Source organism: Panthera tigris, chromosome B4, assembly GCF_018350195.1.
Source record: "Panthera tigris isolate Pti1 chromosome B4, P.tigris_Pti1_mat1.1, whole genome shotgun sequence".
In the NCBI taxonomy this organism is placed as follows: Eukaryota; Metazoa; Chordata; class Mammalia; order Carnivora; family Felidae; genus Panthera; species Panthera tigris.
In genome coordinates, this window is record NC_056666.1 from 118170584 (window position 1) to 118177046 (window position 6463).

Sequence of the window (6463 nt, forward strand, 5' to 3'; positions counted from 1 at the left end):
GAAAGAGACCGAAATACAGAAAAAAAAAATCAGCTAACAGGATTTCATCTGGCCTCAGCTGGTCCAATGCATGAGCCCTCTGGTGTAACAAAAACTTACAAATTGTTTGAGGAGGCACTGTACTGTGGGACAACCCTGGCAGCCCTGGACATCTGGCAACCATATGATATCCTTGGACTTCGACTTCAGAATGAAAATACAAGTAAGTGAAGGTAAAGTTCTGCTTCAACTCACATCCTCTTGGTCACTATTAAATAAAAAACTCTAACAAGAAACCTAAGTCATCTGGAAAGTATAAAGAGCTCCGGAAAATTATTTTCAACAATTCACCACCACTAAAACTGGAAGCGCATTTTGTTTCACTTATTCTAAATAATTTACTCTTTCCACGGACGAAGAGTCCAAGGTGCCCAAAGGGGATAGAGAGCAGGCAGAGGTCCAGGTGTCCGGATTGTCACACTTCCGGGTGGCAAGCGGAAAGGAAAGTAGCCTAGGGAGGGAATCTTTTCCACTTTTGAAGGGATATTTGGGAAGAACAAAAGCGACAGCTCCTCGTTAGTATAGTGGTTAGTATCCCCGCCTGTCACGCGGGAGACCGGGGTTCAATTCCCCGACGGGGAGATCGGCAAATTTTATTAATCCAACTGCTCAACTATGAGGTGCAAACCTGCTGACATATACAATACATAATATCCTCTGTAAGCGCATCTTTTAAAAATGGTGCTTTTAAGCTTAACACTCACGGTGAAATAAAACCATACCCTGAGAGCAATGCTTTATACAACTGGCGCTAGCTACCAGGGGCTAGCTGGCAAAGACTTGCGCTTGCGCAGAAACGCGCGACAAATTCCAACTGGAGGTCACGAACTCCGCGCGCGCAACCCGGGGGGGAGGGGAGAGGGAAGGCGGAGTTCCGCGCCTAAAGGGGCGGGTAAGAACGGAAATTGCTTGCTATAGAAGAGGAAGGAACAGTTTCCCTTGACCCTGGGGACTCGACTGAAAGGGTGACTCCGTTCTCCCGCTTCCTTTGGTTCCTTCCCAAGTTAGGTAGAGGATTAGCGGTCAGTAAAATTTGGGTGCCAAAAGGATTAGTCTCCAGTTCCAATCTGTACTGGATGGAGGGGCAAGGAGAGACGTGAAGAAAAAAAATGCGTCCGGGAGAAGCGCCATGATACTTGAGTCCTAAGAAACTGCGCGAGCCACAGCCCAGCAGGACCTCGTGGCGCAACGGTAGCGCGTCTGACTCCAGATCAGAAGGCTGCGTGTTCGAATCACGTCGGGGTCATGAGGCTTTTATTCTTTTAAGCCACTAACCTCTAGAGACCTAGGATTATTCCCGCCATTTTTAAAAAATGCCTTTAATTTTAAGATTAAATCTTCCTCCTTCAAATGTTAACCTAGTAATCCTTAGTCTGCGAAAAGACAAATCTGTCTTTATATTATAGAGCCTTAAGGCTAGTGGCTTTGTACTGTTCTGCTTCGTAAAGTGAGTTTTCTGTCATTTAATGTGCATGATACATAAAAATGTATGTATGGACCATTACTACTGTGCATTAGTGGGTGTATCAGCCCAACGGCCTTCACAAGAAATGAACAAGCCATTTTTCCCAAAACGGTATTAGACCCTTTGCCTTTCGAAAGCAAGTACAATAGAGTAAAATTTTCTAACTTTGAATATCATGGCAGTTTATATGTCTTAGCCTGTGTGCCAATAAACAATCTTACGACGTGTGATTAGTATCCTACTATTACAAACTGGCACACGCAGGAATAGGGACCTGCCAAGGGTCACCAAAGTTTCCAGACAAGACTGGCTGCATATCCTTGTCTTTACTAAATGTTTTATAATGAAGGTGGAAAAAAATGTCCAGAGAATGTGCTAGAAACCATTGGACTTAAGTGACGTATTGATGCCCCCTTTATATTTTCACTAATTCAGGTGAGTGGGGACAAAAGTCAGACATTCAACTTTCAACTATTAATCTTTTTAATAAGGAGCAAAGCTTACTTACTCACCTTTGTAAGTTCCAGCACTCTTAGTACGGAATAGTACCTTACAGGCATATGTCAAACATTTGTTGTACAAAAAAAATGAATAGCAAGATGAGAAATATTTTTAGATTTTTATTGGCTATGTTCCATAAGAGACCCGGAGTTTTTCTGTTCAGTGTTTTGAAAACATCAAATACTAATTTCTTATGATTTAACCTAATGTAGCCAGTGTAACTGGACATTATATTTTCACTTTGTGTAGTTTGTTCTTTCTCCTATTTGGATGGATTAAGATTAGACCATCCATTTCAACAGATATGGCCCACCAACTATGATGAGCCTAATACTGTGCTCAGCACTGAGGAAAAGGATACACTGAGTAAAGTACCTAAATACTATAATATATTGGGCTAAGTACCCTGAAAATAAGAACAGAGTAGTATGGAGATGCTAAAATAGGGACATTAACTCTGCCTTGGTTAGTAGCTCAAGAAAGCCTCATAAAGGAGGATCTTGAAAAATAAAATTTTCCTATGTGACTTTAAGACATTTATCCAGTAGACATATTTGAATGCCTTCTATAAGTTGAGCACTGTCCATAATGTCCCTCAGATCTGGTTTTTTTAACCTGAGGTTTATATGAGTTTGCTAGGACTGCTTAGGAATTCAAGATCAAAGTGACAGCAGGGCTGTTTTCTTCTGAGACCTGTTCTTGGCTTATAGATGGCCACCTTCTCACTGTGTCCTCAATGATCATACCTCTGCATGTGCACACCTCTGATGATGTCTATGTGTTCAAGTTTTCTTTTATAAGTAAACTAGTCAGTTTGGATTAGGGCCTGCTCTAATGGCCTCGTTTTAACTTAATTACCTGTTAACAGTCCTTGTCTCCAAATATCGTCACATTTTGAGGTACTGAGGGTTAGGGCTTCAACATATGAATTTTGAGGGTATACAATTCAGTCCATAATAGAAGTTATGTTCCCTCTCCCCCAGCAACCTTTGCATACATATCATATATCTGTAACAATACTTGCTTGATCTTAGCTTGGATCAAGCATGTTATCTTATTTGTACAAAATCATACTCTTGAAAGGTGAATGTGTAATGTTACCTGCTAATCATTTTGTTATGGCAGTCCTAGCAAACTGATACAGCTTCTTTGGAGAACTGCTAGTTCTCTAGTATGGCTGGAGAGAAAGAGACAGAAAGCTATAGAGGTAAACAGGAGTCAGATCACTCAGAACCTTCTAATTTAGATTTTATTCTGAGGGCAATGCAAAGCTATTATTCAAGACTGTGACCAGCTCTGGCTTTACAAAGAGTGAAAAAAAAACCAAAAAGGTGGCTTAGAGCTGTTATTTCCAGACAGTTTCCTATGAATAAGTTAGAAATGCAAATATTCTGGCCCCACCCCATACCTACAGATTCAGAAAAATCCGGGGACAGGGCCTAGCATTTAACCACCAGTGTTAACCAGGCCTTCCAGGCCTTCTGATCCCAGCTAAAGTTTAAGAACCACTGGCCTATACAGCAAGGCCAGAATGGAGGTCCCACTTACCTCACAGAGTTGTTGGAATCAAATCAAGCACAGCATAGGAAATATGGTCAGCGATATTACAACAGCATTGTATGGTGACAGATGGTAGCTACATTTGTGGTGAGCATAGCATAAGGTATAAGAGAAGTTGAGTCACTGTGTTGTACGCCTGAAACTAATGTAACACTGTGTGTCACCTATACTCAAAAATATTTTAAAAATAATCAAATGAGATAAAATACAGAAAAATGTTGTAAAGCAGTACATACACGTCATTATTTATACTGCTACAGCTCTAAAGCAGTCACTTCACAGGTTCCAGCTACTTTCCAAGTTTGGACGTCTGTACTTTCTTAGAATAGCCCATTTGCTAACTTGCTATAACCTTGAAACAACTTAAAATCCAACACTTTATTTTTTTAATTTAAATTTTAGTTAGTTAACATACAGTGCAATATTGGTTTCAGGAGTAGAATTTAGTTATTCATCACTTATGACACCCAGTGCTCACCACAAGAAGTACCCTCCTTAATACCCATCACCCATCTAGCCCATCCCCCACCCACCTCCCTCCATCAACCCTCAGTTTGTTCTCTATCGTTAATAGTCTCTTGCGGTTTGTTTAGCTTTCTTCTCTTTTCCCCCTCCTTCCCATATACTCATCTGTTTTGTTTCTTAAATTCCACATATGAGTGACATCATATGGTATTTGTCTTTCTCTTATTTTGCTTAGCATAATATATTCTAGCTCCACCCACATCATTGCCAATGGCAAGATTTCATTCTTTTTGATCACCGAGTAATATTCCATTGTAAATATATAAACCACCTCTTTGTATATACACCACCGATATTTGGGCTCTCTCCATAGTTTGGCTATTGTTGACAATGCTGCTATAAATATCAGGGTACACATACACCTTCAAATCTGTATTTTTATATCCTTTGGGTATAGAGCGAAGAGTACAATTGCTGGATCATAAGGTAGTTCTATTTTTAGTTTTTTGAGGAACTTCCATACTGTTTTCCAGAGTGGCTGCACCAGTTTGCATTCCCACCAACAGTGCAAGAGGGTTTCCCTTTCTCTGCATCCTCGCCAACACCTGTTGTTTCTTGTGTTAATTTTAGCAATTCTGACAGGTGTGAGGTGGTATCTCATTGTGATTTTGATCTGTATTTCCTTGATGATGAGTGATGTTGAGCATCTTTTATGTGTCGTTAGCCATCTGGATGTCTTCTTTGGAAAAGTGTGTCTTCTGCCCATTTCTTAACTGGGTTGTTTTTTGAGTGTTGAATTTGAGAAGTTCTTTGTAGATTTTGGATACTAATCCTTTATCAGATATGTCATTTGCAAATATCTTCTCCCATTCTGTAGGCTACCTTTTAGTTTTGTTGATTATTTCCTTCAGTGTGCAGATTTTTTTTTTCTTTCTTTTTTTTTTTTTTTTTTTTTTTTTTTGGCAGAAGCTCTTTATCTTGATGAAGTCCCTGTAGTTCATGTTTGCTTTTGTTTCCCTTGCCTGCAGCAACATGTCTAGTAAGAAACTGCTCCTGCCAAGGTAAAAGAGGTCACTGCCTGTGTTCTCCTCTAGGATTTTGATGGTTTCCTTTCTCACATTTAGGTCTTTAATCCATTTTACATTTATTTTTGTGTATGGTATAAGAAAGTAGTCCAGTTGCAATCTTCTGCATGTTGTGTCCAGTTTTCCCAACACCATTTGTTGAAGAGACTGTCTTTTTTTTCCATTGGAAGTCTTCCCTGCTTTGTCAAAGATTAGTTGACCATGTAGTTGAACACTTCATTTTAACTTCTACAACCATTATATAGGAATGATGTCAAGAAAGAGGCTCTGAAATACAGATCCATATTTGAATTCCCACTTAATAGACCTGTGATTTTGTTCTGTTTCACTAGAAATGTTCCAGTCATTTATCCTTCCAAATGAATTTATCCACTGGCATAGAATGCTCCGAGCATTTATTTCACCTGTTTAATAAATTAGGTTTCTCTTTTGAGATTTTTTTTTTTTTCCTAGAGAGAATGTGAGCAGGGGAAAGTAGCAGAGGGGGTCAGGGTGAGAATCTCAAGCAGGCTCCACCGTCAGCATGGAGCCTGACACAAGGCTTGATCTCATGACCCTGAGACCATGACCTGAGCTGAAATCAAGAGTCTGATGCTCAACCGACTGAGCCACCCAGGCACCCCGAGACTGTTTTTAATCAGTTTCCTAAGACTCATGTACCCTAGATGAACTGATAAAATGGAGCCTTTGGAAATACAAAACTGAAAGACTCTGAATTCTGATAAGCCAAGGGATTTTCCAATTTCTCAAACTAATTCAAAAAGAAAAGTAGTTATGTTTATAAAAATCACGTGTTCATTGTGGAAATCTTGAGAAACACAGAAAAAATAAGAAAGAAAATAAAAATCATTTGTGCCCCAACACCTAGATGAAATTACCACAAACATTTTGGTCCAGGGGCGCCTGGGTGGCTTGGTCAGTTAAGCATCTAACTCTTGGTTTCAGCTCAGGTGGCTCAATCGGTTACACATCTGACTCTTGGTTTTGGCTCAGGTCATGATCTTGTGGCTGGTGAGTTCACACCCTGCATTGGGCGCTGCACTGAGAGCGCAGAGCCTGCTTGGGATTCTTTGTCTCTCTGCCCCTCCCCTGTGCATGTGCTCTATCTCTCTCTCTCAAAAATAAATAAACATTAAAAACAATTTTGGTCTAGGGGTGCCTGGGTGGCTCAGTTGATTAAGTGTCTGACTTCAGCTCAGGTCATGATCTCACAGTCTGCAAGTTCGAGCCCTGCATCAGGTTCTGTGCTGACAGCTCAGAGCCTGGAGCCTGCTTCAGATTCTGTGTCTCTCCGTCTCTCTGTCCCTCCCCCATGCTCGCTCTCTCTCTCTCAAAAATAAATATTAAA

General features: G+C 40.4%; 2 non-coding genes across 2 annotated transcripts; both read left to right on the forward strand.

Moving 5' to 3' along the window:
* The first annotated feature begins 549 nt into the window (after positions 1 to 549).
* TRNAD-GUC lies at positions 550 to 621 on the forward strand. The gene has a single exon. It is a non-coding gene; the product is annotated as a tRNA-Asp (tRNA).
* Positions 622 to 1213: 592 nt separating this feature from the next.
* Positions 1214 to 1285, forward strand: TRNAW-CCA. The gene has a single exon. It is a non-coding gene; the product is annotated as a tRNA-Trp (tRNA).
* Positions 1286 to 6463: the final 5178 nt, after the last annotated feature.